This window comes from Fukomys damarensis, unplaced genomic scaffold (genome assembly GCF_012274545.1).
Source record: "Fukomys damarensis isolate Sample0158 unplaced genomic scaffold, DMR_v1.0_HiC HiC_scaffold_31, whole genome shotgun sequence".
Taxonomy (NCBI): Eukaryota; Metazoa; Chordata; class Mammalia; order Rodentia; family Bathyergidae; genus Fukomys; species Fukomys damarensis.
The window spans coordinates 21,781,207-21,793,202 of NW_022900943.1; positions in this window are offsets into that span (position 1 = coordinate 21,781,207).

The window sequence follows — 11,996 nt, forward strand, 5'->3', positions numbered from 1 at the left end:
TAATTCTAGAATAGAAAATTCTAACAGATTTTTTTGGGATCTCAAGATTCATGTGGGATGGATTCTAGGATCTCCTCCCATGAATACCAACATCCATAGATGATCAATTTTCTTTCGCTGGGCACATCCTCTTTTATACTTTAAATCACTTCTACATTATTTATACTACTCAATATACTTTTAATGTCATGTAAATAGTAGTTACACTGCATCATTTATAGGATAACAGCCTTCACTGAACTCTGTACCTTTTCAGTAATTTTTTTTTTCAGTCTGTCCTTTGTGGAATAAATAGATACAGAGGACTGGCTGTGTTATATTTCTCCTTTGCCATTTCCCAATTGTTTTCTTTTAGAATTATAAAATTCTATTCTATGAATTTAGTAATCTCATGATTTCTGCTTCCCTAACTATTCTTTAAGAATAACCTATAATCCTTTATTTTCTATGCCTGATTATATTTGAATATTCTTCAATTTAGTAATTTGTCATTCAATATTAATAAATTGACCTGTCATAGTCTATTAAAATTTTTTTGAAAGTGTTTTTAATTCTCAGTTCTATTGGTTCTTTTGCTTACCTCTTTTTGTATATATCTGTTTATTAATTTCTATTTTGTTTAGATTTTATACATTTATTTATTGAACATTCTAAAATACTTATGTTAAGATATTTTAAGATTGTACTTTAAAATTAAATTTGTTCTGCTTAAATCCATGTGTTTGGAGAATTAATTTCTTCAAAGCATTTATATAAATGAAATGTTGCATACTATTTAGATTTGAAATTTGTACTTCTTTTTATGTGTTTTTTCTTTTTCTGTGTTTTTTCTTCACTCTTTCTGTATAGTATCTAGTCTGCCATTAGCTACTCCCTCTGCTTTCACATTTGAAATTACTTATGTGTACTCTTGTTCTGTAGTGAACCTGGGGATTTGGCCAGTATTTCTTTTTTTCTTTCAGTTTTTTAAAGTTTTAAAAACTTTTTATTAGTGTATGCTTGAAGTATGTGATGATCACATTCCTTGTGGGGAGTTGAAACATGTACATAACATATTTTAATTCCTTTTGGTCATTTCCTTTCCTTCATCTCTTGCTCCATCTTTTGGGCCCTTCTCTTTGGAAAATACCTATCTCTCTATTTCCTGTTATCTACCTCTTATTTTGCTCTCTATTTATATCTTGAGTTTCTCATATAAGAGTAACAGTTTGATATTTGAGCTTCTGATTGATGTCATTTAATATTACTTTCTCAATGGATATCCATTTTCCTACAAATGACTAAAGTTTGTACTTATTTCCATTGTTCATAATACTACATTTTCTTTATGCATTCATCAGTCGATGGACATATTGCTTAAAATACATCCAGACATGGAATTATTTGAACTCTACAGTAGTTCGGTTTTAATTTGAGCAAAAATTCCACAGTCTTTTCTCGATGAGTGCACCAGTTTACATTTCCACCAACTGCACACAAGATTTCAATTTTTTCAACATTGTTTTCAACATTTGTTATATTTTGACTTTTTAATAGTAATTATTCTAACAAGTGTGAATTATGAATCATTGTAGTTTCCATTACCCCTGATGATGGGCAATGTTGAAGGTCTTTCTTTATATCTGTTCATCATGTTTATATCTTTGCACATAAGTTTCTATTCAGGTCCTTTGAAGTTGCATAATTTTCTAATGCATTTACTCCTATTTTCTCCCTTTGCACATATTACCTTATTTTATTGTGCTCTTTAATTTGTGGAAACTCATTTTGATATACTCTCACTTTTTAATTTTAGCTATGTTTGCTGATTTTATAAGTGATTCAAAATGATTAAAATTTTTTTTAAATGTCAACACCACTGAGAAGTAGCTTTCCCCCTACATTTTCTTCTAGGAGTTTCACAGTTTCACCTCTTTTTTTTTTTCTCTCATTGAGTTTATTTGTACTTTTTAGATATGCAGTACAGTTACATTCATCATTGGGATCTTGTACCTTTACATGACAGGTCTTGGTTGTCATTTTTTCCCCTTGTCCCTGCCCTCCCTTCACCCCTTTCACCCTCCCTTATTTGCAAAGACTTTGTCTCAATTTTTCCTTTTCTCATATTTTTATTTTCCCTCATTTCCTTTCCCCTACTCTTCCCACTAGAACTACACATTTAGTCCTTTTCTTCCTATTTCACATTGTCAGTTACACAATTTGGATCTTATTTACCTTTTAATTTAGAAATCAACCAATAACAAATGTTGGTGGGGTTGTGGGGAGAAAGGAACCCTTCTCCATTGTTGGTGGGAGTGCAGATTGGTGCAACCTCTATGGAAATCAATGTGGAGATACCTCAAAGACCTAGGATTAGAGGTTCCATGTGACCCAGCTATCCCTCTGCTGTATATCTTTCCAAAAGAATTAAAATTATCATACCACAGTGATATATGCACACCCATGTTTATAGTTTTACAGTTTGTAAGAGCTAAAACTTGGAAACAGCATGGTTTCACCTCTTACATATCACTTTACCTCTGTGGTTAAATTTATTCTGAAGTTTTCTATCTGCTTTTCCTATGTATTCTATGAGGAATGAAGTCATAAATTTCTTTTTTGAATACTTCATTGTTACTGGGTAGACATGTAAATGACATGTCCATGGTACTCATATATCTGGCACATTTACTCAGCTTCTTCCTTTTAACAATTTTCTGCTGGAGACAATAATTTTCTGTATATAAGATCTGGTTGTCTTATGTATAGGCAAATTTACTTCTTCCTTTTAAACTTATATAGTTTTTCTTACTTTTTCCTGCTAATTGCTTTGACTAGGATACCTGTATTTTTACACGCACATGCACACACATGCACACACAATCTTCGTGACCATTAATTTTGTCCCTGACTTATAGACATGCTAAAGGGAATCTTTAAAGCTGAAATAGATTGAAGCTATGCAGTAACATAAAACCATAAGTATAAAAGTTGTGTAAAAGTTAAATATATTATAATCTCAAGATATTCTAATACTGTAATGATGAGGTATATGTCATTGTAACTTGTGGTATACACATTAAAAGACCAAAGTGTTAACTATGTATGTAGCTATATTTTTCTAGTAATTAAGTACACGTTAATTAATATAAACTGTAACATTAGAAAAAATTTTGAGGACAGCAAAGGGTGACAGTTTTTGTTCATGATCAAATTTATTATTGGCTTGAAGTTGACTTTCATGACTCTATTTCCACATAATGAATAAAAGCTCATCATAATGAAAAATTAGGCTCATAATAATGAGAAACAGGTAGTACATACACAAAAAATATAGGAAAGAATAAAGCATAGTGTTATGAAAGTAATCAAGACACAAAGGTACAAAGAAAGAGAGGAATAAAGAAGTGGATAGATTGTGAAATATCCAGAAAATGACAAAATGGCAGAAATTCTTACTTATCAATAATTACTTTAATTTTTAATTGAATAAATGTGTCAATCAAAAGCCATAGAGCAGCAAATAGACAAAACAAGACTTGTATATGTTCCTACTTCACCTTTAGGCCACACATAGACTGAAAGTGAAGAGAGCTTCAAAAAATAAACAAAACAAAACAAGAGCAAGAGTAACTGTTTTTTTCATGCAAAAAGTATATTTTCAGTGAAAATTAACTCTAATGGGTGACAAGGAAGTCATTGTATAATGATAAATGGTTAATTCATCAACAGAACTTAACTTTTGCCAGTAAGTAGGTATCCAATGTTGAATAACCTAAATATATGAATCAAATATTCATAGATCTGAAGAGGCAGATAGACACCAATGCAATAATAGTATAGACTTCAATACTCTCCATTTAACAATGGATAGATCATCCAGACAGAAAATCAATAAGGACACAGTAGAATACTATAGATTAAGTGGAGCTAACAAATATACACAGAGCATTCCACCAAACAACAGCAAAATACAAATTCTTCTGAAGTACCTATAGAGCATTCTTAACCATAATGACTCTAGGCCACTAAACAAGTCTTAACACATTTCCAAAGATTAAAGTATCATGATGTATCTACTGTGCTACATAGATAGAAACCAGAAATTAATATCAGGAGGAAAGGTGAGAAATTCACATATATGTGGAAATTAAACCACACACTACTGACCAACCAATGAGTAAATGAAGGAACAAAGTACTTTGACATAGAAGTATGGAAACCAATATACTAAAACTTATGACATATGACAAAATTTTTTCTAGGAACTAAATTTATATAGATAATGCATATGTGATGAAAATGATCTCAAATAAACTATATTCAAATAAATAGAAAAAAGAACTAATGAAACCCTAAAATAGAATGAAGGAAAATAGTAAATATCACAGAAGAAATCAATGAACCTGACTAGAAAAGAAAAGAATGCATCTACAAAATTGTTGCTATTTGGAAATGATAATCAACGTTGACAAACTTTCAGCTTGGTTATGAAAAAAAGACAGAAAACTCAAATACATAAAATTAGAATTGAAAGAAGTGATGAATGATCCCATAGAAATAAAAAAGGGCTTACTACTTATATGACAGTCAACCGGATAACCTAGAAGAAATAGAAACCTAGAAACATACACTAACCAGGACTGAAGCAGAAATATAAAATCTGAGCAGATCTACGAGAAAAGAGATTAAATCCGTAATCACAAACTTCCCAACAAAGAATAAGCCAAGACCAGCGAGATTTAATGGGAAATTATACAAATAGTCACAGGATGATAAAGAGTCCACAAATTATTCCAAAATTAAAAATGAGGGAAGACTGAAACTTAAGATGCTATCACCCTGATCATAAAGCCAGGCAAGGAAATTACAAGGTGCTTTTTTTATTGTGCATGTGTTAATTGTACAAACTTATAGTGTTCAGTTTTACATGGATACAGCATGCACTAATCAGGTCCAGTTTCATTTTATGCACCCTGTCCTCTTCTCATCTTCTAGAAATCAATATCCTATATTCAGGTTGTCTTTTTATTTTTAATTTCCATATATATTTGAGAGACCACTCATACTTGTCTCTTGCTGTCTGGTTTATTTCATTTAATGTAATGATGATTCTTGCTGCAACTGACAGAATCTCATTTTTATGGCCAAATAGTGTTCCATTGTGAATATAAACACCATATTTTCTTCATTCACTCACTGATACCTTAGCTAAATGGGTGCACATTGAAGTGATATGCTTAAGTGAAATAAACAGGACACACAGGTATAAATACCAAATAGTTTCTCTGATGTGAGAAACTAAAAATGTAAATAAGGATCAAACTATGTATAATTGACAATGTGAAATAGGAAGAAAAGATCTCAAGGGGTAGGAAAAGTGGGAAGGGTAGGGGAAAGAAAAGAAGGGAAAGGAAAAATAGGAGAAAAGGAAAAAATGAAAACAAAGTCTTTGTAAATAGGGAGGGGTGGAGTGGTTGAAGGGAGGCAGAGGAATGGGGAATAATAAGAATCAATCTGTCATGTAAAGGTACATATTTAGAAGCTCTGATGTTGGAGCATCTAGTTACATAAAATGTATTTACATACATATTTACAACTGCTCTATACTTTTGATAAATTAATTCCGATGTCTCTAATAACTACCTTTTTATTTCTTGACAGTTTTTTTTTAATTTAAAGTCTATCTTGTCTGTTTGCTCTTACTGCTGGATCTATTCTGGAGGCTGAAATAGGTCTCTTACCCCCAAAGACAGGTCCTAGGAAAAGCCTGCACCGTCGGCATCCGGTGCGCCTGGTTTATGTCTATGCCCACCTTCACCCCAAATACCATGCCACTTCCACATGGGGTTAGGGCGCATTCCCGTGGTTGTGTGTGTCAGTCTGCACTCTGAAAATGAGGCTTCTAAAGCTAAGTCTGTGGTGGCTCTGTGTGCAGCTCAGTGCAGACAATGCTTTTTGGAGAAAAGAGTATATATATCCATCTCTAGAATTCTAGAAAGCATGACTTGAAAAGACAGGGAAAAGCTAGAACCGGGGAATTTGAGATGTTGCCTGAAGTATGACGACCTTCAAATTTGTAAACTGCCATAGGACTCCTCCTAGGGAATAGGTGGAAACATAGGTCAAAGACAATACAGCAAGGCTTGCCTGGCTCCCACCCTTCTCTTACCCCAGAGATGAACCAGAGAAGAGGCAGTTGATTGGTTCACACGAGAACGCTGCAAAGACTTTGTCAAGACACTCAGGGTTGGAAGGGGAGATCCAGGAGTAGTTTCTGCTCTGTTCTTGCTTGATTCTAGCTGGGTTTACTCTTCTCTTGGCCACTGCCCATATGGAAAAATGGGAGGGCCCAAAAAAGCGGAAGGGTTAAGAGCCATTTCTCCAAAAAGCATTGTCTGCACTGAGCTGCACACAGAGCCGCCACAGACTTAGCTTTAGAAGCCTCATTTTCAGAGTGCAGACTGACACACACAACCACGGGAATGGGCACTAACCCCATGTGGGAGTGGGATGGTATTTGGGGTGAAGGTGGGCATAGGCATAAACCAGGGGCACTGGATGCCGACAGTGCAGGCTTTTCCTAGGACCTGTCTTTGGGGATAAGAGACCTATTTCAGCCTCCAGAATAGATCCAGCAGTAAGAGCAAACAGACAAGATAGACTTTAAATTAAAAAAAAAACTGTCAAGAAATAAAAAGGTAGTTATTAGAGACAACGGAATTAATTTATCAAAAGTATAGAGCAGTTGTAAATATGTATGTAAATACATTTTATGTAACTAGATGCTCCAACATCAGAGCTTCTAAATATGTAAACCAAATATTAATGGAACTGAAAGAGGTAGTAACACAAATAGCATGAAGGAATTTTGATAGTTAATATCTCCATGGAGAGATAAACTAGACAGAGAATAAGAGAACAGCAGACTCAGCAGCAAAGGGATGACAGATATAGATCTTTTCAAACATGCATGAAACATATGCCAGTATCGATCATATGTTAGCCTGACAAACATGCCTGACCATATTTAAGAAGGAAATAACATATGTCTTTTACATTAATGTTATGAAACTAAAAATGATTAACAAGAGAAAGTTGAAAGATATTCAAATATGTGAAATTAAATAACATTCTTGAACAGACAAAAAAATAAAAAATATTGTAGAAGAATGAAAAAACAACAGACTAAGGCAACAAAAGTAGTTCTAAAAAGGGTTTATTGCAAAAAAATGCACACATTAAGAGAAAGTAAATATATCAAATCAGCAATTAACTTTATACCTTAAGGAAGTAGAGGCAAAATGAATACATTAAGCCCAAAGTTAGTAGAAGGAAGAATACAATATAGATCAGAGCAGAAATGACTGGAACAGAGAGGAAGACAACAATACAAAATAATCAGTAAAACTAAACATTTCCAAAAGTTAAGCTTGCCAGGGCACTTAACTAGTTTAATAAGAAAATAAAAGACAGAAGACTTATGTAAACAAAATTACAAATGCAAAGGAGACATTACATCTATCAACATGGAACTACAAAGAATCATAAAAGACTACTATGTATAATTATATGAAAACAGATTGATAACTTCAAAAATTGATAAATTCCTAGAAATATAAAATCTTCCAAAGTTTAATCTGATGGAATAGAATATCTGAACAGATGAACAACAACTAATGGGATTAAATTAGTCAACATACAACAAACTAAAGCCCAGGACCTCATGGCTTAACTAGTGATTCATAGAAAACATTTAGTGAAAAATTAATACCAATCCATCCCAAACTCTGCCAGAAAGTTGAAGAAGAAACATTTTCCAGCTAATTCTATGAAGTCAGAATTAGCCTATTATCAAATCCAAACATAGATGTCAAAAGAAAAAAAATTACAAGCCAATAGTGATAAAAATAGATTTTTAAAAATTTCAATATATACTAGCAAATTAAATTCAACAGTACAATAAAATGTTGTAAATAATGACTAACTGGGAATTATTCATGGACACAAGGATAGCTCAATCTCCGCAAATCAATAAAGGTGATATAACACATTAGCTGAAAAAATAAAATCATATGATTATTTCAATAGATGCAGAAAAAGTATGTCACAAAATTTAACTTATTTTCATGATAAAAACCCTGAACAAAAGGCATATATTCTTTAACATATTTAAGACTAAACTAATCGCATAGTAATAATAATAGACCATCCTACAAATAGCATAATACTCAATGGTGAAAAGTTGAAATCATTTCCATAATTAGGTAAACTACAGAGATGTTCCCCCTCAAAAAATCAACTTATAAAGGAGAAACAGAAATGGTAGATGCCCGGATCTACAGGGTGGGGAAAATAAGAAGATATTGATCAAAGATACAAAACTTCAGTTGCGCAGGATTAATACATTCTGGAGATCAAATGTGTAGCGTGGTGTTTTTAGTTAATAACATATTTTATACTTGAAATTTGCTGAGAGTAGATCTTAAATGTTATCACATACACAAAACAAACTATGTGAGATGATGGCTATGTGTATTGAGGTTCTCTAGAGAAACAGAACCAATAGAAATTATGCATACAGTTATGCAAAGGGATGTATTAGACAGGCTTCAGAGATCAGAGGTGGGGGAGGACACAGCAGCGATCTGCAGGATCAGGGGTGGGAGAACACAACAATGGCCATCTGCATGCTGGAGAGCAGGAGTATCCAGTAGCTACTCGGGTAAGGTGAAGGAAATCACAGAAAAGGAGGAATCAAGGATGCAGCAGCATTTCTAAGTCAAAGGCTTGGAAGCTCACTGGAGAATCACAGGTGTGAGTCTGAATCTGCATTAAAGGGCTAGAGATACTGGAGATCTGGAGACCAATCTACAAAGCAAATAACAACAAAGGATATACTGACTCAAGAAGACTGAAGCTCTTCAACCTGGAGCTCATTTCTTCCTTCTTTTGTTCCTTTTTTATTCCATCTAAGCTACTATCCCATGGACGGTGCGATCCACAACTGCAGTGGGCCTTCCCTCTTCAGTTTACTGACCCATGGGCTAATCATCCAGACATGTCCCAAACTGTGCTTTGCAGTCTGTCAGGTTTTTCTTCTTCCAGTTAAGTAGATGTAACATAGTTAATGGTCACGAGCAAACCCTACTCATCTTGACAACCAGGCACATTTTATTAAACATATTTAATCTCCACATACAATAAGGAGCTCATAATTACACCTAATATGATATAACTATCAACTATCCTGTGTACCAATGGAAATACATGAATTTCCTCCCCAGAACAGCAAGCAAAGTTCCCTTTAGGTGATTCTGATTCTTCACCTGACATTTGACAACTTAAGCCTTATGATGTAGGTTTCATAATACATAAGTGCCGATATTAATTCATTTCATGTAAAGTTACAAGAAAAAGAACATGAACATCTGTTTTATATATGTGCATACATGAGCAGCAATATTAATGAAACAGGAGAGAAATTGTCATGACAATGACAATTCTTGTTTCTACAATTGTTCGCGCAATCATAGCTGGTATTTATAACTACCTTCTTCTCCTATCCATTTTATATTCCTGTGCACTTCAGCAGATATTTCAGCAGGTTTTAGCCTTTATCTGGAAGGATGACACACACCTTTGCAATGGAATATTCTAAGCCATTTGTCATCCTTCCTGGATTGACTTGTTGTAGTTTTCCACTGAGTTTAATAACAGGGCAGGGTAATACTAAGAGATGCTCCAAGGGATCACTTACACACCAAACATACTCTTCTTTACCTCCATAGTGGTATAGTAGCCCAATTTTCCTTAGTAGTCTGGATCAATCACCCCAGAAATGCTGTAACTTTCTTTTTATCCTGTTGAGTCAGAAAAATGAGGAACTCAAAATAGCCAGGGGAAGTCTTAGCCTCTAGTTCAATGTAATTATTGCTACACCTCATGTTAGAAGCCTTCCTCAGTCTGGAAATAAGATTTCTAGGCCAGCAAAGCATGAAGTTAATTGCTGTAGTCATTGTTTGTCTATATCAAGACCTATGTATATCAAAATGTCATGTTGTATAACTTAAATGTTTACAATTTTTGTCTTTTTGATAAAGCTGGAAAATTACAGATTTAAATTAAAATGGAAATCAGAATGGCTGATAAAGTCAGCTGTTGAAAGTTAAAGAAATATTTTTTCCAAGTAAAAGAGGAGATAGATTAAAAAAATCATATAAATTAAAAATTTTAAATTCAAATACATAGCTCAACATTCAATGCTTAGATTTTAAATACAAGTTTTCCTTTTATTTTAGTACATTGTTTACCTAAACTTACTCTTGTTAAAATTTATTCAACATTTAGAAAACATTCCTATTTCCTTCTAAAGTTTGCTTGTGTTCACTAACAAGGATTTTGTACTCTGAACATCAATGTATAATATTGGGTAGTCAAAAAATACTAAACCTCATCTATAAATTTAATTTAATCTATTATTTTATTCTATATACCTTATACCATAGTGTATCTGTTCTCCCAATACTGTCTTTTGTCTCTGTATCAACAGATATCTCCATGATTGCCATTTCATGGATTGAAATTACCTTATTTATGTCTCTAAGAAGAATAACACTTTCTTTTTTTCTATTAAGGCAAGAGCAAGTCATTTTCGCAAAGCAAATATGTCCATTCTAATAATATAAAGGTCGCCTTGTAAGAAAAAAAAAATCTCTCCTTTTCTGGAATCTACCAATGGAAATCCTGAAAGAGATCGGATTTATCATCTTGATATATAATGTTCAAATGCTTACTAATTCAACATACAGTTTAGCTATGGTAGAGTTGATAAATCTGACATAGGAGGTGCCATGTTTGTAGTTTTACTATGGATTTAGAGAATTACTAGAGAGTAAAAAGACACCTGAAGGAAGAGACGTCAGCACAGAATGGAGACTAAAGAATTCTCATTGATATAGTGCTGTATGTTTTTCTACCTGAGATCAGTATGTATCAAAGTAATCTAAAAATAAAAAGATATACTTTGGATCATAAGCTAAGGAACAAACTGCAGACTGCAGCAAGTAGTAAGTAGAACATTCCCATCTTCTTGCAGCAGATCCAAGAAAGAAAGAACTAAGCCCTGTTCACACAGTGTGAACAAGGTAAAACAGAAATCAAAACAAAAGGAATGTTATGGATTCAAGGACTGGTTCATCACTTCTATTCTCCAGCTACTGATTTATTATTTATTATGTCATTTTTCCACTAATTAATCTTCTTAATAAAACTTCTTGCCACTAATGATTATCACATACTAAGGACTAAAGAAAAGACTTGGATGGTTCAGTGAAGTAAGGTGTATTGCACACTTCTCAAAGAGAGGCATAGAGTTAGAGGTTGTAACCTGGGCTCTCACTTTAGTGACAGTCAAATGACAATTACACACTCGATGGATCTTGGATTTTAAACCTCGATGCCATTGCAATGCGGTTCCATGTTGTTTAATGACAGAGGTATGTTCTGGGAAGTGCATCACCAGGCACTGTTGTCACTACAAACATCATAGGATGTACTTGAACAAATATATAAAGTCTATAGTCTAATCACTCCATGTGGCCTTTTGTTTTGTTTTGCTTTTTGAGACAGGGTCTCACTATGTAGTTGAGACTGATCTGGAACTCCCTATGTAGCCCATGCTGGTCTCACACTGACAGCGATCCTCCTGTCTCAGCCTCCTGAGTGCTGGGATTACAGGTATGCGCCACCATGACTGGCTATCCACGTGGCCTTTTGATGAATTCCAGGAGCGTGGTAAACATGAGTTGCTGCTGATATAACATGGTGTATTATATAAGAGTATTTTTGTAAGCCAGACCATAGTTCATTCTAAAATAATGATGAAGTGGGGGCCAGGGATTTAGCTCAGTGGTTCTGGAGCCTGCCTTGCAAGCACGAGGACCCAAGTTCGATCCCCGTTACCACTAAATAAATAAATAAATAAATATAATGCTAATAATGATAAAGTGAAAAGT